The sequence below is a fragment of the Ovis aries genome, chromosome 2 (genome assembly GCF_016772045.2).
Source record: "Ovis aries strain OAR_USU_Benz2616 breed Rambouillet chromosome 2, ARS-UI_Ramb_v3.0, whole genome shotgun sequence".
In the NCBI taxonomy this organism is placed as follows: domain Eukaryota; kingdom Metazoa; phylum Chordata; class Mammalia; order Artiodactyla; family Bovidae; genus Ovis; species Ovis aries.
The window spans coordinates 172153232-172178032 of NC_056055.1; positions in this window are offsets into that span (position 1 = coordinate 172153232).

Consider the following 24801-nt stretch of genomic DNA (forward strand, 5'->3'; position numbering starts at 1 on the left):
ATATGATATTTGTTTTTCTCTGCCTGACCGACTTCGCTTACTGTGATAATCTCTAGGTCCATCCATGTTGCTACAAATGGCATTACATTATTCTTTTTTATGACTGAGTAATATTTCATTGTATATAAGTACCACATCTTCTTTATCCATTCATTTATCTTGGCTATTATAAATAGTGCTGCTATGAACATTTGGGTGCATGTATCTTTTTGGATTAGAGTTTTCTCTAGTATATGCCCAAAAGTAGGGTTTCTGGGTCATATGGTAGTTCTAGTCTTAGTTTTCTAAAGAACTTCCATAGTGGCTACACCAGCTTACATTCCCATCAAGAGTATAGGAAGGTTCCCTTTCCTCCACACCCTCTCCAGCATTTGTTTGTAGACTTAAAAATTTTTTTTTTTTTTTTTTTTATTGAAGTACAGTTGCTTTACCGTGTGTTAGTTTCAGGGGAATCTTTCAGTTTTTTTGAAGTGTAAAAGTAGACCTCTTCATCCTGGGTTAATCTGATTAATTTAATAATCAGCAATTAAAAGTTGATGTGTAAGCAATAAGTTTTGAGATGATGTGATGATATGACTAAAAACTGAAAAGAAACTGTAAAAACTGTTGCAAGCAACGGTGTAATTAGTATAGGAGCAGAATTAAGATTAACATCCAGGATTTACGTAGTGGTCCAATGGTTAAGAATCTGCCTGCCAATCAGGAGACAAGGGTCCCATCCCTGGTCTGGGAAGATCCCACATGCTGCGGGTCAGCTAAGCCCCTGCGCCACAACTAATGAAGCCTGTGCACCATAGTGCCTGTGTTCAGCAATAAGGGAAGCCACCACAATGAAAAGCCCATGCAAACCCCAGCTGGGAAGTAGTCCCTGCTCACTCAACTAGAGAAAGCCCACATACAGCAATGAAGACCCGCTGCAACGAAATAAATAAAAAAGCTACGACCAACCTAGAAAGCATATTAAAAAGCAGAGGTATTAGTTTGCTATCAAAGGTCCATCTAGTCAAAGCTATGGTTTATCCAGTAGTCATGTACGGATGTGAGAGTTGGACTGTAAAGAAAGCTGAGTGCTGAAGAATTGATGCTTTTGAACTGTTGTGTTAGAGAATACTCTTGAGAGTCCCTTGGACTGCAGGGAGATCCAACCTGTCAATCCTAAAGGAAATCAGTCCTGAATATTCATTGAAAGGACTGATGCTGAAGCTGAAACTCCAATAGTTTGGCCACCTGATGTGAAGAACTGACTCATTTGAGAAGACCCTGATGCTGGGAAAGATTGAAGGCAGGAGGAGAAGGAGTCAACATAGGATGAGATGGTTGGATGGCATCACCAACTCGATGGACATGAGTTTGAGTAAACTCTGGAAGTTGGTGATGGACAGGGAAGCCTGCCATGTTGCAGTCCATGGAGTTGCAAAGAGTTGGACACAACTAAGTGACTGAACTGAATTGAACTTGAAACTTTAAACAAAGAATTGATATACAAAAATGGAATACATTTCATATCTATAATATGTAAATATCTAAACAGAAACAATTTGAATAAAATAGAAGACTCAAAATTAAACATAACCACTGATACACCTAGACATAAGCTCAACAAGCAATGTCTAAAACTTCCACGAGGAAAATTATGAAACACTGCTGAAAGATTTAAAAATATGCTTGAACAAATGGAAAAGATATGTATTTCTGGATATTATACAGATTTCATTTATTTCTAAATTGATTATTATATTAATATAATATCAATACAAATGCTACTGTTTTTTTCTTTCCTGACATCAGAAAAGTTGATTTGGAAGAAAAAAGTAAGAATAGATATGAGAATCTTAAAAAAAAAAAAAAGAGGGTAATAAGAGCATACTAGTCCTACGTATTACGTCATACTTGAAAACTCTATAATTAAACAGTAGCATTACAGCATGAGTAGAAGAAGAAAATAAACCCAAAGACAAAGGAAATTGTAGTATAAAATCATCTCGTAACAGTAAGAAAAAAGTGAATTTATTTAAAGAACTGCTATTAGCGTAAGTGGATTGTAGTAGAGAAAAGAAAATTGGTTTATTCCCCATCTTGCACATCAGGACAAATTCTAAGTGCCATATGGTTAAATTAAACCACACAAATACTAGAATAAACCATGGGTGAAAACTATGGTCTGGGCATAGGAGAAATTTTCCTAACTATAACTCAAGATATAAAAGTCGTAAAGGAAAACACTGATAATTTGACATCCTCAAGAACTGGATGTAGAACAGCAGAGTGGTTCCAAATCGGGAAAGGAGTATGTCAAGTCTGTATATTATCACCCTGCTTATTTAACTTATATGCAGAGTACATCATGCACAATGCTGGGCTGGATGAAGCATAAGCAGGAATCAAGATTGCCGGGAGAAATATCAATAACCTCAGATATGCAGATAACACCACCCTTAACGCAGAAAGAGAAGAAGAACTAAAGATCCTTTTGATGAAAGTGAAAGAGAAGAGTGAAAAAGTTGGCTTAACTCAACATTCAGAAAGCTAAGATCATGGTATCCGGTCCCATCACTTCATGGCAAATAGATGGGGAAACAAAAACAGTAACAGATTTTATCTTTTTGGGCTCCAAAAATCGCTGTAGATGGTGACTTCAGCCATGAAATTAAAAGACGCTTGCTCCTTGGAAGAAAAGCTATGACCAAACCTAGAATTGAAGTGAAGTGAAGTCAAGTGAAGTTGCTCAGTCGTGTCCAACTCTTTGCGACCCCGTGGACTGTAGCCTACCAGGCTTCTCCGTCCATGGGATTCTCCAGGCAAGAATATTGGAGTGGGTTACCATTTCCTTCTCCAGGGGATCTTCCCGATCCAAGCGTCGAATCCGGGTCGCCCGCATTGGAGGCAGACGCTTTAACCTCTGAGCCACCAGGGAAGCCCTATGACCAACCTAGATAGCATATTAAAAAAGCAGAGACGTTACTTTGCCAACAAAGGTCCGTCTAGTCAAAGCTATGGTTTTTCCAGTAATCATGTATGGATCTGAGAGTTGGACTATAAAGAAAGCTGAGGGCCAAAGAATTGATGCTTTTGAACTGTTGTGTTGGAGAAGATTCTTGAGAGTCCCTTGGACTGCAAGAAGATCCACCCAGTCCATCCTAAAGGAAATCAGTCTTGAATATTCACTGGAAGGACTGATGCTGAAGCTGAAATGCCAATAGTTTGGCCACCTGATGTGAAGAACTGACTCATTTGAGAAGACCCTGATGGCTGGGAAGGATTGAAGGCAGGAGGAGAAGGGGACAACAGAGGATGAGATGGTTGGATGGCCTCACCAATTCAATGGACATGAGTTTGAGCAAACTCTGGGAGTTGGTGATGGACAGGGAGGCCTGGCATACTGCAGTCCATGGGGTCACAAAGAGTCAGAGATGACTGAGTGACTGAACTGAACTGAAGACTTAGAAACAACAAATTTTTGCATTGGAAAAAACAAGTAAATAAAAATGATGAAGGGCAAAGTAAAAATAACAAAATGGGAAGAATATTTGCATTTTGTATCAAAGACAAAGGTGCATAATTCTAATATGTAAAAAGCTTGTACATAACAGAGGAGAAAAACAAGTTATAGATCCTGTAGTAAAATAAGCAAAAATTTAAATAGACAGCTTAATAAAAAAAGAAATATAGATGGCCTTAATCATTTGCAAGGTGTTCAGCATTGCTGATATAGCAGAAACACAGCTTAAGAAATGAATCGCCAGTCCAGGTTCTATGCAAGATACAGGATGCTTGGGGCTGGTGCACTGGGATGACCCAGAGGGATGGTACGAGAAGGGAGGTGGGAGCAGGGTTCAGGATGGGGAACACGTGTACATCTGTGGCGGATTCATGTTGATGTATGGCAAAACCAAGACAATATTGTAATTAGCCTCCAAATAAAATAAATAAATTTAAATTAAAAAAAAACAAAAAACAAACTCAACATCCGAAAAATGAAGTTCATGGCATCCTGTCCCATCACTTCATGGCAAATAGATAGGGAAACAGTGGAAACAGCGAGAGACTTTCTTTCCTTGGGCTCCAAAATCACAGCAGATGGTGACTGAAGCCATAAAATTCAACGAGGTTTGCTCCTTGGAAGAAAAGCTATGACAATCCAAGAGAGCATATTAAAAATCAGAGACATTACTTTGCATACAAAGGTCCGTATAGTCAAAGCTATGGTTTTTCCAGTAGTCAGTCATGTATGGATGTGAGAGTTGGACCATAAAGAGGGCTGAGGGGCAGAGAATTGATGCTTTTGAACTGTGGTATTGGAGAAGACACTTGAGAGTCCCTTGGACTGCCGGGAGATCCAACCAGTCAATCCTAAAGGAAATGAGTCCTGAATATTCATTGGAAGGATTGATGCTGCAGCTGAAGCTCCAATACTTTGGCCACCTGATGTGAATAACTAACTCATTAGAAAGACCCTGATGCTGGGAAAGATTGAAGGCTGTAAGAGAAGGGGACAACAGAGGATGAGATGGTTGGATAGCATCACCAACTTGATGGACATGAGTTGGAACAAGCCCTGGGAATGGGTGATGGACAGTGCAGCCTGGTGTGCTGCAGTCCATGGGGTCGCAAAATTCAGGCACGACTAGCAAATGAACTGTACTGATACTGTTAGCAAACATGTATGAAGGATAGTCTTGGTTTTAACAAGTAATACCACTGTAGTTACATTTCTACATTTAAATCTTTGGGCATATACATGACTGATTTCTAGAAACTGAAGTCTTGGGTCAGGGTGTAAGGAAAGATATTTAATTACTTAGGTACCAATGATAGTTGGTACACTTGGTCCCAGTGAGAAACCTGCCTTTTCTAAGTGTCACACAATCATATCAGTTACAGATACACAGCTTGTGGCCATAGAAAGGTGGTACTCCTTGGGTCTCCCACAGGGTGCGACCCCCAGCTGAAGTGTGGGTGTTTTCAGGCTGGTGGATCTGATCTCTACAATGCTTCTGACTTCACAGACCAAGCTCCTTCCCAATAAAAGCAGGAAATAACCAAAAAAAAAAAAAAAAAAAAGTACACTCAGATCCCATTTCCCATTGACAGAATTGGCCAAAACCCAAAAGCTTGATAGCACCCCCTAATGGCTTGATGAGGCAATCTCATACTGGTAGGAATGCAGAATGGTAAAATTTCTAGTGGAGGGTGAGTTGGCAGAATGACTTAGTTGGCACCAAATTCTTACTTTTAGGAACCTATTTTGAATAAACCACCAGGGGAAAATAGGAAGATATTCATTGCAACAGAAGACTAGGAAAAAACCCAAATGTCCATCATTAGGGGACTGGTTGAATGCTATGTTACATCCACTCAATGAGATACTGTGTAAGGATAAAGAGAAGTGAGAAAGATCATATACATATACACTATGAACTCATCACTGGAATGAAAAGATTAAAATAGACTCAAAAGAGGTGACCACTGGCTGCAGTATATAGTGCTTACTCATGAATTGGCAAACTTTCTGTAAAGGCTAGATTACTAAACATTTAGTCTCTGTGGTCTCAGAGTCTCTGTCACAACTATTAAACTCTGCTCTTGTGATGCAAAAGAAGGCATTAGCAACATGTATACAAATGGGCTAGATGTAAATGCTTTCCAGTAAAACTTTGCTTTCAAAGATGAGCAATGGCCAGATTCAGCCTACTGGCTATAGTTTGCATACACCTAACAGACTTTTGAAAGAAATTAATGAGACAAATTGAATACTGATTGGATAGAAGAATTGAGGCAAGAGTGAATGAGCCCTTCTATTTGGAAAGGGGAGCAATGAGAGGAACAGAGCAGTTACTGGTCCACTAAAATACTGAAATCCTTTCAAACAGCGTGCTCCTGTGGAGTGGGGACTCTTCCAAGTTTACATCCTTTGTCTTGGTTCCTGTAAGTAGATTTTCAGATCGTTGTATCCTCTGACGTTAGCCCTGCCTCCTGGGAGTTCCCACGTTTTCAGTTACCATTGTTGGCCCTAGCTTAATATACTCTCCTTGGAGCTGAGCAGCCTCTCAGTCTGCTTCCTGGGCTGGATTATTTATTGTTGGCTTAGCACCTGGACTCCTTTCTAAGGTTGGGAACTAACATTTCTCAGAATCCCCTTCTTTAGAGGGTGTGGGATAGAGTTGGCCAGTTAGAGGGACTTATGTGAGATGAGAAGGCCGACAGAAGCAGAAGACACTTCTCTTGGAAGGTTATGACAATCAAATACAATATGTAGAGGTGCCTGGTGGGCCTCCTGTTCCCTCCTCCTGCTCCAGGTAATCTTCTTGATTGCTGGTGGCACTGACCTCAAGCCCTTGTAAGCTTGACTGGGGCACAGAGCTCTCCACAAGCTCCTCCTTTGCTCAGCCTTCCAGCTCCTCTCTGGCAGTGAGACGCACAGTTTCTTGTGTTTTCCTGCAGGCTCCAGCTTGTCCCCTTGTGCCAGTGTGTCAGGATAAAGTCACCAGTGACTACTTCTCCAATCCTTCACCTCCTACTTCTGAGACTTTCACTAACTTAGCTCAATACATAGGTGGGTAAATTCAAATTCCCAAAGTAAATCTCTTATTCCTTGTAATACTTAAGTGGCTCTGTTTTCCTGTGAAGTCAAAGTGTTAGTTGCTCAGTCATGTCCCACTCTTTGCAATCCTGTGGACTGTAGCCCGCCAGGCTCCTCTGTTCATGGGATTCTCCAGGCAAGAAAACTGGAGTGGGTTACCATTCCCTTCTGCAGGGGATCTTCCTAACCTAGGGACTGAACCCTGGTGTCCTGCTTTGCAGGCAGATTCTTTACTGTCTGAGCCACCAGGGACGCCCTTAACTTCAAATGATTATGCTACCCATGGAAAGTTGAGGGCAAAGGTCATTTTATATCTCAAATAGTCTTTCATTTTTAGTATTAAATGGATAATCTTTTGGAGGACAACTCCATCAAAAACATACATGGCTTCTGGTCTAGTTGATTTCATTTAGTTCCTTGTACCAGTATCCATACCAACAATTCTTTTGATATATGCTTCTTTTCTTAAAGTTAACTCTGGACACTTGAAATGAATCAGATTTTTATCAGCAAGCCATACCTTAAGCCTGTTCTCTCTCTTCCATATGTTCAACTTAAAAGGATTTTTGTTTGCTCTCTTAACTGACTCTGAAGTTTTAAAATGAGGTAACATGGGTTTATAATATGGCTCATGTGTGCCACGTTATATTTTGACTTCTGTACACCTTACAGTGTTCTCACCACCAAAAGTCTATTTCCATCTGTCATCATACAATTGATCCTCTTTACCCATTTTGCCCTCCTCCCTCTCCTTCCCTTCTTGGTAAGCACAACTCTGTTCTCTATCTCTACCTTCCACCTGTTTGTTATTTTTTGGTTTATTTATTTGGTTTTATTTGTTTATTTGACCACACAGAGAGCCATGTGGGATCTTAGTTCCATGACCAGGGATCAATCCTGGAGCCTCTTGCACTGAATGCTAGGAATCTTAATCACTGGACCATCAGGGAAGTCCCTATTTTGTTTTATTTTGTTTGCTTGTCTTCTCCTGGACTTGCAGATGTAAAAGTCTAGTCTGCAGTAAATCAGATAATACTCCATCACTTCTATTGTAGTCTTCATATGCATTCCATGCTTGTGTGTGTGAACTGGGAATATGTAGGATGTTGTAACACAACTGAAGCGACTTAGGAGCAGCAGCAGCAGCAGGATGTTGTAAACTGTCAGACGTAAGGAGAGGCCTGGACTTCTTAGGGAGGAGGATGTGAAGTAGTAAGGTCATTTGTAACATTGCCCATTTTGAAGGGATTGGATGGTGGGCTTTTTAGATGTGACTCTGTGGGATTTTAGGAGCAATTGGCCGGAACCATCACTGACATCTTTACATTTCAAAGGAAGTGCTGACTGAAAAGATACACAATGTGAGAGTTGTGAATTAAGTTTTATTCAGGGCAAATTGAGGACTTCAGGCCAGGAGCCAGTACCTCCGATAGCTCTGAGAGACTGCTCCAAACAGGCAGTGGTGGTGGTAGTTCAGTTACTCAGTCATGTCCTTCTCTTTGTGACCCCATGGGCTGCAACACGCCAGGCTTCCCTGCCCTTCACGATCTCCTAGAGCTTACTCAAACTCATGTCGATTGAGTCAGTGATGCCATCCTACCTCATCCTCTGTCATCCCCTTTTCCTCCTGCCTTCAATGTTTCCGAGGATCACAGTCTTTCCCAATGAATCAGCTCTTTGCATCTGGTGGCCAAAGTATTGGAGCTTCAGCATCAGTCCTTTAAGTGAATATTCAGGGTTGATTTCCTTTAGTATTGACTGCTTTGATCCCTTGCAGTCCAAGGTACTCTTAAGAGTCTTCTCCAACACCAAAATTCAAAAGCATCAATTCTTTACCACTCAGCCTTCTTTATGTTTCAACTCTTACATCCATAAATGACCACAGGAAAATCCATAGCTTTGACTATATCGACCTTTGTTGGTGAAATATTGTCTCTGATTTTTGGTATGCCATCTAGCTTTCATGGCTACAGTCACCATCTGCAGTGATTTTGGAGCCCCCCAAAAATAAAGTCTGTCACCGTTTTCATTGTTTCCCCATCTATTTGCCATGAAGTGATGGGACCAGATGCCATGATCTTAGTTTTTTTAATGTTGAGCTTTAAGCCAACTTTATCACTCTCCTCTTTCACTTTCATCAAGAGGCTCTTTAGTTCCTCTTCACTTTCTGCCATAAGGGTGGTGTCATCTGCGTATCTGAGGTTATTGATATTTCTCCCAGAAATCTTGATTCCAGCTTATGCTTCATCCAACCCTGCATTTCACATGATGTACTCTGCATAGAAGTTAAATAAGCAGGGTGACAGTATACAGCCTTGACGTACTCCTTTCCCGATTTGGAACCAGTCTGTTCTTGCATGTCCAGTTCTAACTGCTGCTTCTTGACTTGCATACAGGTTTCTCAGGAGGACGGCAAGGTGTTCTGGTATTCCCATCTCTTTAAGAATTTTCCACAGTTTCTTGTGATCCACACAGAAGGCTCAAGAGGCAGTGGGGGGAGGTCAATATATAAGATTTTGGTGAAGGGGGAGTTCAATGCAATCAAGTGCTTACTTTACACAAGGCTTTCTGCTAGTCATGAGGAGCTGATGTCACCATGAAGGGATTTAGTGCCTTTCTAGGTATGAAGAGATGTAAGGGTTGGAATCATGAAATCAGTTCCTGAAAATATCTAACTATCTAAAGTCTTGTTCCACCATTTCCCTGGAGCACAGAGTGCCTCACTCTCCACTCTGCATTCTCCTCAGGGGATATTGAAGGCCAGTAGCTGCAGCAGCACAAGATTCAGCTTCTGCGGAGGCAGATGGCAAATGCCCTTGTTGCTGTTGTTCAGTCTCTGGAAAAATGCTTTTGGCAAGTAAGTGCCAATTTATTTGGCATTTGAAGTATGGCAAATTCTGTAGACTAAATGTTTGTGTGTCTCCCAAATTGATTTGTTGAAACCAGAGGAACCAGAGATCAAATTGCCAACATCCGCTGGATCATCGAAAAAGCAGGAGAGTTCCAGAAAAACATCTATTTCTGCTTTATTGACTATGCCAAAGCCTTTGACTGTGTGGATCACAATAAACTGTGGAAAATTCTGGAAGAGATGGGAATACCAGACCACCTGACCTGCCTCTTGAGAAACCTACATGCAGGTCAGAAAGCAACAGTTAGAACTGGACATGGAACAACAGACTGGTTCCAAATAGGAAAAGGAGTATGTCAAGGCTGTATATTGTCACCCTGTTATTTAACTTATATGCAGAGTACATCCTGAGAAATGCTGGACTGGAAGAAACACGAACTGGAATCAAGATTGCTGGGAGAAATATCAATAACCTCAGATATGCAGATGACACCACCCTTATGGCAGAAAGTGAAGAGGAACTAAAAAGCCTGTTGATGAAAGTGAAAGAGGAGAGTGAAAAAGTTGGCTTAAAGCTCAACATTCAGAAAATGAAGATCATGGCATCTGGTCCCATCACTTCATGGAAAATAGATGGGGAAACAGTAGAAACAGTGTCAAACTTTATATTTTTGGGCTCCAAAATCACTGCAGATGGTGATTGCAGCCATGAAATTAAAAGACACTTACTCCTTGGAAGGAAAGTTATGACCAATCTAGATAGCATATTGAAAAGCAGAGAATTACTTTTCCAACAAAGGTCCATCTAGTCAAGGCTATGGTTTTTCCAGTAGTCATTTATGGATGTGAAAGTTGGACTGTGAAGAAAGCTGAGTGCCGAAGAATTGATGCTTTTAAACTGTGGTGTTGGAGAAGACTCTTGAGAGTCCCTTGGACTGCAGGGAGATCCATCCAGTCCATTCTAAAGGAGATCAGTCCTGGGTGTTCTTTGGAAGGACTGATGCTAAAACTGAAACTCCAATACTTTGGCCACCTGATGCCAAGAGTTGACTCACTGGAAAACTCTCTGATACTGGGAGGGATTGGGGGCAGGAGGAGAAGGGGACGACAGAAGATGAGATGGCTGGATGGCATTACTGACTTGATGGACATGGGTTTGGGTGAATTCTGGGAGTTGGTGATGGACAGGGAGGCCTGGTGTACTGCATTTCATGGGGTGGCAAGAAGTCGGACACCACTGAGCGACTGAACTGAACTGAACTGAACTGAAGCCCTAACATCAGGGTATTTGGAAGTGGAGATTTTTGGAGGTGATTAGATCATGAAAGTGGAGCCCTTGTGAATGGGATTAGTGTCCTTATGAAGGAGCCCTAGAAAACTCCCTCATCTGTTCTTCATGTGAGCATAAGGGCCATCTATTAACCAGGAAGCAGGTTCTCACCAGACACTGGATGTGCTGATGCCTTGATCTTGGACTTCTCAGCCTCCAGAACTACGAGCGATAAATGTCTGTTGTTTATAAGCCACCCAGTCTGTGGTTCTTTTGTTATAGCAGCCTGAATGTATTGATAAAGCAAGTGTAAGAAATCCTCTTTCCTTGTTGTTCAGTTGCTCAGTTGTGTCGGACTCTTTGCAACCCCATGGACTGCAGCATGCCAGGCTTCCCTGTCCTTCACCTCTCCCAGAGTTTGCTCAAAGTCATGTCCATTGAGTCGGTAATGCTATCCAGCCATCTCATCCTCTGCCATCCCCTTCTCTTCCTGCTTTCGATCTTTTCCAGCATCAAGGTCTTTTCTAATGAGTCGGCTCTTCACATCAGGTTGCCAAAATACTGGAGCTTCAGCTTCAGCATCAGTCCTTCTAATGAATATACAGGATTCATTTCCTTTAGTATTGATTAGTTTGATATCCTTGCTGTCCAAGGAACCCTCAAGAGTCTTCTCCAACACCACAGCTCAAAAGCATCAAGCCGCTTTCCTTACCTAGTAGCCATTCCTCCTCTAATCCTTCCTACCTCCCCTTCATATTGCTCTTTGCCTTGTTGTGGCTTCTTTTACCTTTCAAGGTTGTGACCAATGTCTATCCAAATTTAAACCTAATTACTGAGTAAAAATGTCGAAACCCCAAAGACCTAATGCAAAAGGTTTGTTCTAGCCTTAAGTGCTAGGAATTACTTTAAGTTCATTCTTTTGATTCAACCATAACCCACTTAGCTGGATTTTAAGCATCACCTACTTTTCCAACATAGCTTCTAACATTAATGATATTTCCAGAATACCCCAGGTTATAAACACCAAAGTATAAAAAGAAAAAGTAAGAGGAAAACTTCCACATTGCAGGGTGATGACATGAACCCCTGCTTAATCAAATTCCCAGCCAATCATAAATACCAAGGTCATCTGAACAGATTGATTGCTTTTGCATACCAAAGCTCTGATTTAAATTCTCAAGCCTCCATAACTTCAGAATCAATAAACATTTATTATTGTCCTTATTTGTACCTCTGAATAAATCACTGTGTAATTTTACCTCTTAATTCTCAAAGGTGTAATATAAAAATATTGATTTTAATAGGTTTTTGTGCTACTAAAAGAATATGTAATTTATGCCTTCAAACCCTTTAGCACGATGCCTAAGGCACTGATACTGTGGCTACAAGCAATATGTGAAAACTTTTCTTTTAAAAGTCTTTTGTTGAAGTGTAACAGTTATACAGAAAGTACACACAAATTGTAAATTTACAACTGTATGGATTTGTGCAAAGTGAGCACACCTGTACAGTCAGTTTCTGGATTAACACATAATAGAATATACCTGTCCCCTGGATGCTCCCCTCTCCCAGTCAGTATCCCCTGAAAACGATAACCACAATCTGTTTTCTAGTACCATCAATTAACTTGGCCTGAGAATGAACTTTACATAAGTTGAATCCTACAACTAGAAACTTTTTGTGCTTGCTTTTAACAAATGTACAAGAAAACCCTCAACATCATGTTTAAGTAATTCATCTACATTTTTGCATTTAGTAATAGTTTTTTGATTGCTTTGTAATATGCCTTTGTATGAATATCACATTTTCTGTTGATGAACCAGTTTGAGCTATTATGAATAGTGGGGTTATGGAAATTCATAGGTGTGACTTTTGATGAACACATGCATGCTTTCATAACTGTGAATTGCTGCTAGGTCAAAGTGTGCCCATGTCCAGCTTTAGCTGATACAGCCAAACTTTTCTAAAGTTGTCAGTTTATACTCCTAGTAGCTTTCTTGTTTGTTACCTTAAGAACTTTGTCAACATGTTTTTTTGCCATGGTTTAGCCATTCTGGTGGGCATATAGTGGTACCTCACTATGGTTTTAATGTGTAATGTGGTAACTAATGATGTAAACATTTTCATGAGTTTTTGGGCCACCTTGATGTCTTTTTTTGTATAGCATTTGGTCAAGTATTTGTCTTATTTTTTCTATTAGGATGTTTGTCTCTTTTCCCCCTTCTTTGGCTGCACTGCACAGCATGAAGGATCTTAGTTCCCTGACCAGAGATCAAACCCTTGCCCCCTGCAGTGGAAGCATGGAGTCCTAACCACTGACTGCCAGGGAAGTCCCAAGATGTTTTTGCTTCTTAAAAAATTAATTTGTAGGGGATTTTGTGTGTGTGTGTCTAGGTTTGAGTCTTTTATATATCTTACAAATATTTTCTCTGACTCTGTGACTTATCACTTCTCTTTTAATCTTTTTTGATGAACAAAAATTCTTAATTTTAAAGTTATTATATTTAATTTTCTTTTGCTAATGTTTTTTGTTTGTTTGTTTCCTATTTAAGACATCTTTGCCTGACCCAATTTAATGAAGATATTCTCTGTTATTTTCTTTTAGATGTGTGAGATAGCTTTATTTCTTCTTCTTCTTCTTTTTTTTTTTTTTTAAATTTTTGGCTGCACTTCATGGCATGCAGGATCTTAGTTCCCAGGCCAGGGATTGAACCTGTGCCCCTTGAAATGGAAGCCACTGGACCACCAGGGAAATCTCAGATTTATTTCTTAAAAATAATTTTCATATTAAGTATAGTAAAAGAATACAAATGACTGTCATTGCTGTCTTTCATTTCTGTCCTTCTTAAGCAACTGGGATATACTGATGTATTTGTATTGTTATGCACTGCAATGTTTCCCTAAATGTTTCTCGAAGTGCTACCTGCACAAGAACAGATAAGTTGATCTCAAGTAGCTTCATGTATAAGAGGGAGACAATAAGTGTAAGTAAATGACTATGCAAAGATAGGAAGGGGGAATAAAAGATACAGATAAAAAAGCATGCCATGGGATGATATTATTTTTTTAGGTGGGTGGCAAGGAAGGTTGTATGAAAGAGATGGCATTTAAACCAAACCTGGTAGTGTGGATGGAATTTGGACATGAGATATAGTAAAAGTATTTCAGATAGCAAAAAAGTGATCAAATGACTAGAATTGAAAAGATGCGGTTTATGTCTATATATGTGAAAAAGCAGTGGTAGTTTAACCAGATAGTTTATATAAACTGTGACTAAAAAAAATTACTGACCTTGACTATTAAAAAGCAATTTCAACAGAAACCATACATGTAAATGCATGTCATGTCTTACAAAGTAGTTGTATTAATTACTGCATTAAAGTTATATTAACAGAAACCAAATCCAGCCAGTTCAAGCCCAAGGAGAAATAGAAATAAGAGGGCATTTCATGGAATCTAGGGGTAGTGGAGCAGCTAGGCTTTGGGAACCAGTAGGAACTAAAGGTTAGAGCACCATAGTAACCTAGGTAATTTTTTCTTCACTTATCAGTTCTGCCTCTCAGAGCCTATCTATTTCATTTTGTCCTCTTGCTCTATAATGGTGTCTTGGTTTGCTTGGACTGCTAACAACAAATATACCATAGACTGGGTGGCTTATAAACAACAGAAGTTTATATCTCACTGTTCTGGATGCTGGAATTGCAAGATAAGGGTGGGGCATGGTTGAGTTCTGATGAGGACCCTCTTCTGGTTTTATATTGCTGACTTATTGTGTCCTCATTTGACAGAAAGAGAATGAGAAAGCTCTCTCTGTCTGTCTGTCTGTCTCTCTCTCTCTTTTTTTTTTTTTAAATAAGGACACTTGTCTCATTCATGAGGGCTATACCCACATAGCTGTAAGGTTCCTTATGATCTAATTACCTCCTAAAGTCTCCACCACCAAATATCACCACATACTGGGTTAGGATTTCAACATGTGAGTCTGGGGGGAAAGCATTCTATCCATAATAAATGGATTGATTCATTAATCCTAATTCCCAGGCCAGGTGTTAGAAAATAGCCCTAAGAACTCTGAAGTAGATCTTCTCCATTCAGGAATTCAGACAGAAGTACCTGAAATCTTAAATTCCCTTAAGAAAGGCTCATTGGCTTATTGACTTAGTTTGGGTCAAGTACCCATTCCTGGTCTAATGAGTTATGACAGAGCATGGCATAGGAGGTATGTGATAGGAAGCATCATATTGGCTATTGTGATTCCTTGGAGTCTTCGCATTAAAACTAAAATGATATTTGAGCCTGGGGAGGGAGTTTACAGAAAGTGGAAAGTAGATTATTTAATCAGCTCAAGAGGTGTCACCCTAGAAGGCTGTGGTAATAACTAGCAAGGTGATGTAATGTTGAGGATTATTCATTGAGCATGTATAGCAAGCCAGGTCCTTGTGTTTCTTAACTTTTTCATTTTGAAGTTATTATAGATTTACAGAGCAGTTGTACAGATAATATCCAGAACTCCTGAATGACTGTTCATCCACCTTCTCCTAATATTAATATCTTACATAATCATGGCACATTTACTAAAACTAAGAATGAACATTGTATATTGTTGTTTAAACTATAGACTTTAATTCAGATTTCACCAGTGTTCAACTAATATCCTTTTTCTGTTTATGGTCCAATTCAGATACTACCATTTCCTTCTCCAATGGGTTGCCATTTCCTTCTCCAGCGCATGAAAGTGAAAAGTGAAAGCGAAGTTGCTCAGTTGTGTCTGACTCTTCGCGACCCCGTGGACTGCAGCCTACCAGGCTCGTCCATCCCTGGGATTTTCCAGGCAAGAGTACTGGAGTGGGGTGCTGTCGCCTTCTCCATAAATCACCCTAGTTATTGATAAACATTTGGGGCAGTAATACTTTGGGGCTAAGGAAATATCCTCTTACTCCATAAAGTTTCACCCAAAGTCAATTTGAGCATTCATCCATGGGTCTTGGCTGCAGCAGGTGTTGCGGTGTCTAATGGTGATATTATTTCCCCTCATTTCTTCTCTGTTTATCCTTTGGAATTCTTTTCAAGGGAATGTATCTTCTCCTCATTTTATTTATGGATTCAGTCATTTCTATAAATAATTTTGGGCTTATGGATATTTACTTTATTTTGGGGGGTCATAATCCAATATTATCTTTATTATGTTGTTCCAGCTCTGACTGTTTAGAGCTCTTTCAGGTTGGTTTTCCTATCCTTTTGTTTTGCAGTCATCCTTTATTGTTTGTTTTTTATTTTTAAAGAACTTTTAGATTCAATTTATCTATATTTTCCCTGTTCCTGTTCTAGTATCTTCTATTTCTTCAGGGAATCTTGAAAAATATCTCCTTTTATTGGAAAATGGTATTTGGAAACACAGATTCGGACGTTAGGTGTGCTGATTGCTAACTGGAATATCACTGCTTTGAGGCCCTCTCTCGTCACAGAGCTAGGAAATATCTGTATGTTTGTTAAACCATGTATATGCATAACTGTAGTTAATTTCATTTTTGTTGTTCTTCAGTCACCCAGTCGTGTCCACCTCTTTTTGAAGCCCATGAACTGCAGCATGCTGGGCCTCTCTGTTCCTCACCATCTCCCGAAGGTTGCCCAAGTTCACGTCCATGGCATCAGTGATCGACATTGACATCACCATTGACATAATTATTCTCATATCTATCTGTAAATATATTATAAACATGAATCCATACTGATATCTCTAACTCCAATATAGTAACACAGGATTACTTTTTGCCTTCCTGTCTTACACATTTGTAATTTCATTCTCCAGCAGTGAGGAAACTCCTGCCAGGTGCTTTTTCTGTGATTTTGTATTAAATTGCTCAGCTATGCTATGAGAGTTATCTCAGTTCTACTGATAGGAAAACACTTAAACTTTAATAAGCTTAAGTGATTGTCTGCAGGCACAAAGAAAGCAAGTGATGGAGGCAGTGGATTCAAAGCTATTTAAGTGTCATGTTTATGCACTGACTTATGGTTAAGGCTACACACTACAGAGCAGGCGATGGCACCCCACTCCAGTACTCTTGCCTGGAAAATCCCATGGACAGAGGAACCTGGTAGGCTGCAGTCCATGGGGTTGCTAAGAGTCGGACACGACTGAGCGACTTCCCTTTCACTTTTCACTTTCATGCATTGGAGAAGGAAATGGCAACCCACTCCAGTGTTCTTGCCTGGAGAATCCCAGGGACAGGGGAGCCTGGAGGGCTGCCATCTATGGGGTCACACAGAGTCGGACACGACTGAAGTGACTTAGCAGCAACACACTTAATATGATACAACTATCCTTGTACAGAGGATGAGATGGTTGCATGGCATCACCAACTCAATGGACATGAGTTTGAGTAAACTCCAGGAGTTGGTGATGGATAGGGAGGCCTGGCATGCTACAGTCCATGGGATTGCAAAGAATTGGACATGACTGAGTGACTGGACTGAACTGAATTGAATCCTTGTATAAAATATTTTTAAAGTTAGTCTTTTAATAAATATAACAGGTTTATTGAGATATAATTCACATCCTATAAAATTCACCCATTTAAACTGTATAATTCATTCTTTTCAGTATATTCACAGAATTGTGCAACCATCAACACTATCTAACTTTAGAACATTTTCATCACTTTCCCTCCAAAAAAAATCTATAGCCAGTAGCACTAACTGCCCATTACTCCTTAACCTCCGGGCCATGGCACACACTATTTTATGATTCTATATATAGATTTACCATTTCTGAATATTTCAAATAAGTGAAATCATACAGTATGTAGTCTTTTGTGATTGTTATTTTTTAATGTAGCATAATGTTTTCAAGGTGCATACATGTTGTAGCAAGTGGCAATAATTATTTTGTGTTTTAAAATGTAATTTATATTTTTAGAGCACTTGTAGGTTCACAAAAATATTGAATAGAAAGTACAGGGAATTCTCATATACCACCTCCTACTCCAAAACACACACAGCTTCTCTCACTATCAACATTGTACATCCAAGTGCAACATTTGTTATAATTTATGAACCTACATATCATTATCGCTCAAAGTCTGTAGTATTTTACAGGTTTGGACAAATATATAATGACATGTATCCACCATTATGGGCTTCCCTAATAGCTCAGCTGGTAAAGAATCTGCCTGCAATGCAGGAGACCTGTGTTCGATCCCCAGGTTAGGAAGAGCCCCTGGAGGAGGGCATGGCAATCCACTCCAGTATTCTTTCCTGAAGAATGCCCATGACAGAGGAACCTGGTGGGCTATAATCCATGGAGTCTCAAAGAGTCAGACATGACTGAGCAACTAAGCACAGCATAGCATCCACCATTATAGTATCATACAGAATAGTTTTATTGCCCTAAAAATACTCTGCTTTTCCTGTTCACCTCTCATTCTCCCAACTCTTGGCACCACCGATCTTTTTACTGTTTCATTAGTTTAATCTTTTCCAGAATGCCTTATAGTTGGAATCACATAACATGAAGCCTTTTCAGATTGGCTTCTTTCATTTGGTAGTATGCATTTGAGTTTTCCCATATATTTCATGGCCTGATAGCTTATTAATTTTTAGTGCTGAATAATATTCCACATCTGATTTACCAGTCACTTACTGAAGAACATTCTGGTTGCTTTCAAGTTTTATCAATTAAAATTAAAGCTACCAGAGAGCATCAAAATATATGAAGCAAATATTGGCAAATGTAAGGGGAGAAATTGACAACAATGTAATAATAGTAGGGGACTTTAACACCCCATGTACATCAATGAACTCATCATCTAGACAGAAAATCAATAAGGAAACAAGCTTTAAATAACATATACCAGTTAGACTTAATAGATATTTATAGGACATCCTATAGAAGATTAGAATATACATCCAGAAAGATTAGAATATACATTCTTCTCAAAGGTACATGGGAAGTTCTCCAGGATAGATCACATTCTAGGCCACAAAACAAGTCTTAGCAAATTTAAGAAGATAGAAATTATATTAAGCATTTTTTGGGACCACAAATGTATGAAACCAGAAATCAGTTACAGGAAGAATAATGGGAGAAACACAAACACATGGAGACAACAAATGTAAACAACATTCTACTAAAAAACCAATCGACCAATGAAGAAATAAAAGAGAAATCAGAAAGTACCTTGAGACAACTGGAAATAAAAACACAACTTTCCAAAATTTATGGAATGCAGTAAAAACAGTCCCACAAGGGACATTCATAGTGATATAGGCTTCCCTCAAAAAACAGAAAAAAATCTCAAGCAACCTAACCTACCATTGAAAGGAATTAGAAAAAGAACAATCAAAGCCCAAAGTCAGCAGAAGAAAAGAAATAGTAAAGATCAAGAGGAAATAAAAGAGAATAACAACAACAAATACAGTATAAAAAGATCAATGAAACCAAGGCATTTTTAAAAATTAATTTTAGAGTTGATTTACAATGTGTTAATTTTTGTTCTACATCAAAGTGATTCGGTTATACACGCATACATATATATATATGTGTGTGTATATATATATATATTCTTTTTCATATTCTTTTACATTATCACAGGATATTAGATATAGTGATCTGTGCTATAGAGTAGGACCTTGTTGTTTATCCATTCTAGGTATTATAGTTTGCATCTGCTAATCCCAAATTCCCAATCCACCCCTCCCTCCCCCTTGGCAATCACAAGTCTAGTCTCTGTCTGTGAGTCTCTTTTTGTATTGTAGATAAGTTCATTTGCATCATATTTTAGATTCTACATATTAGTATGGGTATTTGTCTTTCTCTTTTTGACTTATTCACTTAGTGTGATAATCTCTGGGTCCATCCATGTTGCTGCAAATGGCATTATTTCTTTCCTTTTCATGGATGAATAGTATTCCATTGTACCACATCTTCTTTATCTGTTCATCTGTTAATGGATATTTAGATTGTTTCTATGTCTTCGCTATTGTGACTAGTGCTGCTATGAACATAGTACTGCATGTTTCTTTTTGAATTATACTTTTGTCCAGATAGATGCCCAGGAGTGGAATTGCTGGATCATATGGCAGCTCATTTTCATTTTGGCAGGGGGAGACCTTCATACTGTTTTCTATAGTGGCTACACCAATTTACATTTCCACCAACAATGTAGAAAGGCTCCCTTTTCTCCACACTCCCTAAGTTTTTTTTTTAAAAGATAAAACTGATAAGCTGTTAACTAAGCTCATTAAGAAAAAGGTGAGAGAACCTAGTAAATAAAATAAATGAAAGAAGAATTTACAACCCTTATTACGGAGATACAAAAAAATCATGAGAAAACTACTACTGTATGCCAACAAATCAGACAACCTAGAAGAAATAGAGAAATTTCTAAAATTATTCAACCTTCTATGCCTGAATCAAAAAGAAATAGAACAGACTGATCACTAGTGAAAATGGATTGTGTTGTTTAGTTGCTAAGTTGTTTCCAACTCTTTTGTAACCCCATGAACTGTAGCCTGCCAGGCTCCTCTATCCATGGGATTTCCCAGGCAAGAATACTGGAGCAGGTTGCCATTTCCTTCTCCAGAGAAATCTTCCTGACCCAGAGACTGAACCCATGTCTACTGTGTTGGTGGGCAGATTCTTTACCACTGAGCTATCAGGGAAGCCTGAAATTGAATTAATAATCAAGAAAACCTCAGCAAACAAAAGTTTAGGACCCAAAAGCTTCACAGGGAAATTCTAACAAACATATAAAGAAGACCTAATGCTTACCTTTCTCAAACTGTTCCAAAAAGCTGATGAGGAGGGAACACTGCCAAATTCATTCTACAAGGTTACCATTATGCTGATAGTAAAAGCAAAGACCTACCAAAAAAAAAAAGAAAATTACAAGCCAATATCTCTGATGAACATGGTTCAAAACAGGGTAGTAGCTCAAGTGGAATATTCACTAAGATACCATGTTCTGGGTCAAAAGCCGCATAGAGATCATGCCTGTGTTCTATACCACTTTGATTGCTATAGCTTTGTAGTAGAGCCTGGTCAGGACACATGATGCCTCCAGCTTTGTTCTTTTTTCTCAAGATTCCTTTAGCTGTTCAGGGTCTTTTGTGTTTCCATATCAATTTTAGAATTATTTGCAAGGAACACAACAATGACAGAAAGAGCCAGAATCTGCCTTCCTGTAGCATATGCATTAATGGAGGAAACCACTGAAAGGTTGTTGTTGTATCACAACGCCGGGATTCTTGGCCCCCGGAGGAGAAGAATTCAATCTGGGGCCAGAGACGAGGCTTGATCACTCAGAGCTTTTGTGTAATAAAGTGTTATTAAAGTATAAAGGAGATAGAGAAAGCTTCTGACATAGGTATCAGAAGGGGGCCAAAAGAGTACCCTCTTGTTAGTGTTAGCAATGAAGTTATATACTCTCCAATGAATCCAAAGAATGTCTGGAGGTTGTAAAGACCTCACCAGACCTACTCCCATCATTTACATTTTAAGATAACAGAATTAGCCAGAAGGTTTAATCCAGAGACTGTCCTCAGGCAGAATACATTGTTGTTATAGAATCCTTGTAAATTCAGTTCAGTCGTGTTCGACTCTTTTCGACCCCATGAATCGCAGCACGCCAGGCCTCCCTGTCCATCACCAACTCCCGGAGTTCACTCAGACTCATGTCCATCGAGTCAGTGATGCCATCCAGCCACCTCATCTTCTGTTGTCCCCTTCTCCTCCTGCCCCCAATCCCTCCCAGAATCAGAGTGTTTTCCAATGAGTCAGCTCTTCTCATGAAGTGGCCAAAGTACTGGAGTTTCAGCTTTAGCATCATTCCTTCCAAAGAAATCCCAGGGCTGATCTCCTTCAGAATGGACTGGTTGGATCTCCTTGTAGGATCCTTGTAAAGAGCAGGTCTACTCCCATAATTTACAGAATTAGCCAGAAGGTTTAATCCAGAGACTGTCCTCAGGCAGAATACATTATTGTTACATAATCCTTGTAAAGAGCAAGTCTACTCCCATAATTTACAGAATTAGCCAGAAGGTTTGGGCTTCCCTGGTGGCTCAGAGGTTTAAGTGTCTGCCCGCAATGCAGGAGACCTGGGTTCGATCCCTCGATCGGGAAGATTCCCCTGGAGAAGGAAATGGCAACCCACTCCAATATTCTTGCCTGGAGAATCCCATGGACAGAGGAACCTGGTGGGCTACAGTCCACAGGGTCGCAAAGAGTTGGACACAACTGAGCAACTTCACTTCAGCCAGAAGGTTTAATCCAGAGACTGTCCTCAGGCAGGATACATTACTGTTATATAATCCTAAGGAATGTAGAGAAGGAAAAAAAATTTGTCCTTCCTCCTTGAGAATTCCAGAGCCCTCTTATCCTTGGGGACCCCTAAACTGCTTATCAACTTGCCTAGGAAATGACTCTCTCACCACCTTGTAAACAAGGAAATAAAAATAGTTTGGGAGAGTGGTAAGTGCTCAGAGGAAAATTATACAGCAGTGTATGGGCATAGGGGACATGATGAGGTCTGACAACTCAGTTTTGGGTAGGGTGGTCAGAAAATTCCTGTCTGGGAGAGAGATTAAACAGAGATTGAAAGAGGGAAGCAATGCCCTTGGGGAAAGGAAAGTCCATATGGAAACACCCAAGGGGGTCAACCTTGGCTTTCCTGAATTACTGTTAGAAGGTTGAAGCTGCTTGAGAATAAAGGAGAGAAGGAGTGGTGGGAGATGGGGTGAGAGGGGTGATTGTTGCTGTTCAGTTGCTAAGTCTTGTCCGACTCTTCACAACCCTGTGGACTGCCAAACAGCAAGACTTCCCTGTCCTTCACTATCTCTTGGAGTTTGCTCAGTCTCATGTCCCTTGTGTTGATGATGTCATCCAACCATCTCATCTCTCAGTCTTTCCCAGCATCAGGGTCTTTTTCCAGTGAGTCAGCTCTTCACATCAGGTGGTCAAAGTATTGAAGCTTCAGCTTCACCATCAGTCCTTCCAATGAGTATTCAGGGTTGATTTCCATTAGGATTCACTGATTTGACCTCCTTGCTGTCCAACTGACTCTCAGGAGTCTTCTCACAATTCAAAAGCATTAGTTCTTTGGCACTCAGCCATCTTTATGGTCCAACTCTCACATCCATACATGATTACTGGAAAACCATAGCTTTGACAATAAGGACATTTGTCGGCAAAGTGATATCTCTGCTTTTTTAATACACTGTCTAGATTTGTCTTAGTTTTTCTTCCAAGGAGCGAGTGTCTTAATCTCATGGCTGCAGTAACCATCCACATGTGACTTTGGAGCTCAAGAAAATAAAATCTGTCACTGTTTCCACTTTTTCCTCATCTATTTGCCATGAAATGATGGGACCAGATACCATGATCTTAGTTTTCTGAGTGTTGAGTTTTATGCCAGCTTTTTCACTCTTCTCTTTCACCCTCTTCAAGAGGCTCTTTAGTTATTTGCTTTCTACCATTAGAGTGCTATCATCTACATATCTGAGATTGTTGATATTTCTCCCAGCAGTTAGTATCTGTAATTATTCAGGGGGTTTCCCCTAAATTTTATACATTTTCACAGTAATCTATATGAATAACTGGAATTGCTGAACAATTGCATATTTTTTTTTGAGATTAGAAACTGATTTTGAAATCAAAATATTCTATTTCTCCTTAAACTTGTGTGCCAGTCTCAGCTACTCTTTGCCTTGCTTACCTCACTTATTTTCCTGGAGTCTCAGAGACAATTTTCTGTACCTTTACACAGAACTGGATACTATTTGTTCTAAGTACAAAATACATTTTAACCCACACATGAAGAGTCTGTTTCTAATCCCATAGTTGCTTACACAAAACTGATACATCTGGAAAGTTCCTCTGTGTAGATTGATTCTCCTTGTCTTTATTACATGATCATCTGCTGTTAAAATTAGTCTCATTACTTTAAGTGTGCACATGATAAAACTGACTTACTTTGCTGTCCCCAAAATAGCACCACTTTGGAACTGGAAGACAGGACTTTCAGTTTATCCTGTTTCACACACTAACTCTGTGGTCTTGAGTATCTCTTAATCTTCTTGAAACAGAATTCTAATACTCGATTAAAAGAAAATGTCAAGAATGAGTTTAAAAGGATTATCATTATCATTGCCAGCACCAATTATATCATTTGGCACCTGGTAGACAATCAATATTTTAATGAAAGGATGTAATCAATAATATTGTTTCTCAAGGGTGTAGTTGAATGCCTCAGTAGACAACTTACAATGATCATGGCATTTTCTTCCCTATAGTTTTTGAGAGGAAAGAAGGACCAAATGGTGTGTTTAACTTAGCAAACATTAATTAAGCCTTCATATATGGCAAGCTCTATACTAGGTACTAGAATTCTAGGAAGAAGTAAGAAGAATCTTTGCTTCAGAGGTATTTGTCTTTGAACCCATGTATGGAAACCAATTACCTACTTATTGATAAGTTTTCTGTTCCTCATATGTTTTGTGAAATGTTAGGACTATTCAGAACTATACTGAGCTATATTTATTCAGATAAACTGAATGAACAATTCTATGATCAATTGGGTTTAGTTTAAAATATTTCTCTTCCTAATTGAGTAAAGGTAGATCCCCAGTGTGTGGAGATCAGGCTCCTCACTGAAATCATCTGAGAGTTTAATTTTTTTCTGGCTGCATCATGCAGCATGCAGGATCTTAGTTCCCTGACCAGAGACCAAACCCGTGCCCCCTGCATTAGGAGCACAGAGTCTTAACCACTTGACCACCAGGAAGGTCCTATCTGAGAGTTGAAACATCACCAATTTCTGGACTCCATCCTGAGACATTCTGATTTAAGTAATCTGATAGGGGCCTGTACATCAATCTTTTTAGAAAGCTTCCCAGGTGATTTTAATATATGGGTAGGATTGAAATTTCATTGTTTTATTCTGTGCATTTCAGGAGCAACTAATTTCACATATGCATTTCAAATTCTTTTTTAAATGAACAGCATTGAAATCTCATTTGTTCTTTAAAAAACAGCAATCAACAATATACATATGTGTTTCACTCCCTGAGCACTGCAGCCTGACAACCTAAAACTCTTTGGCT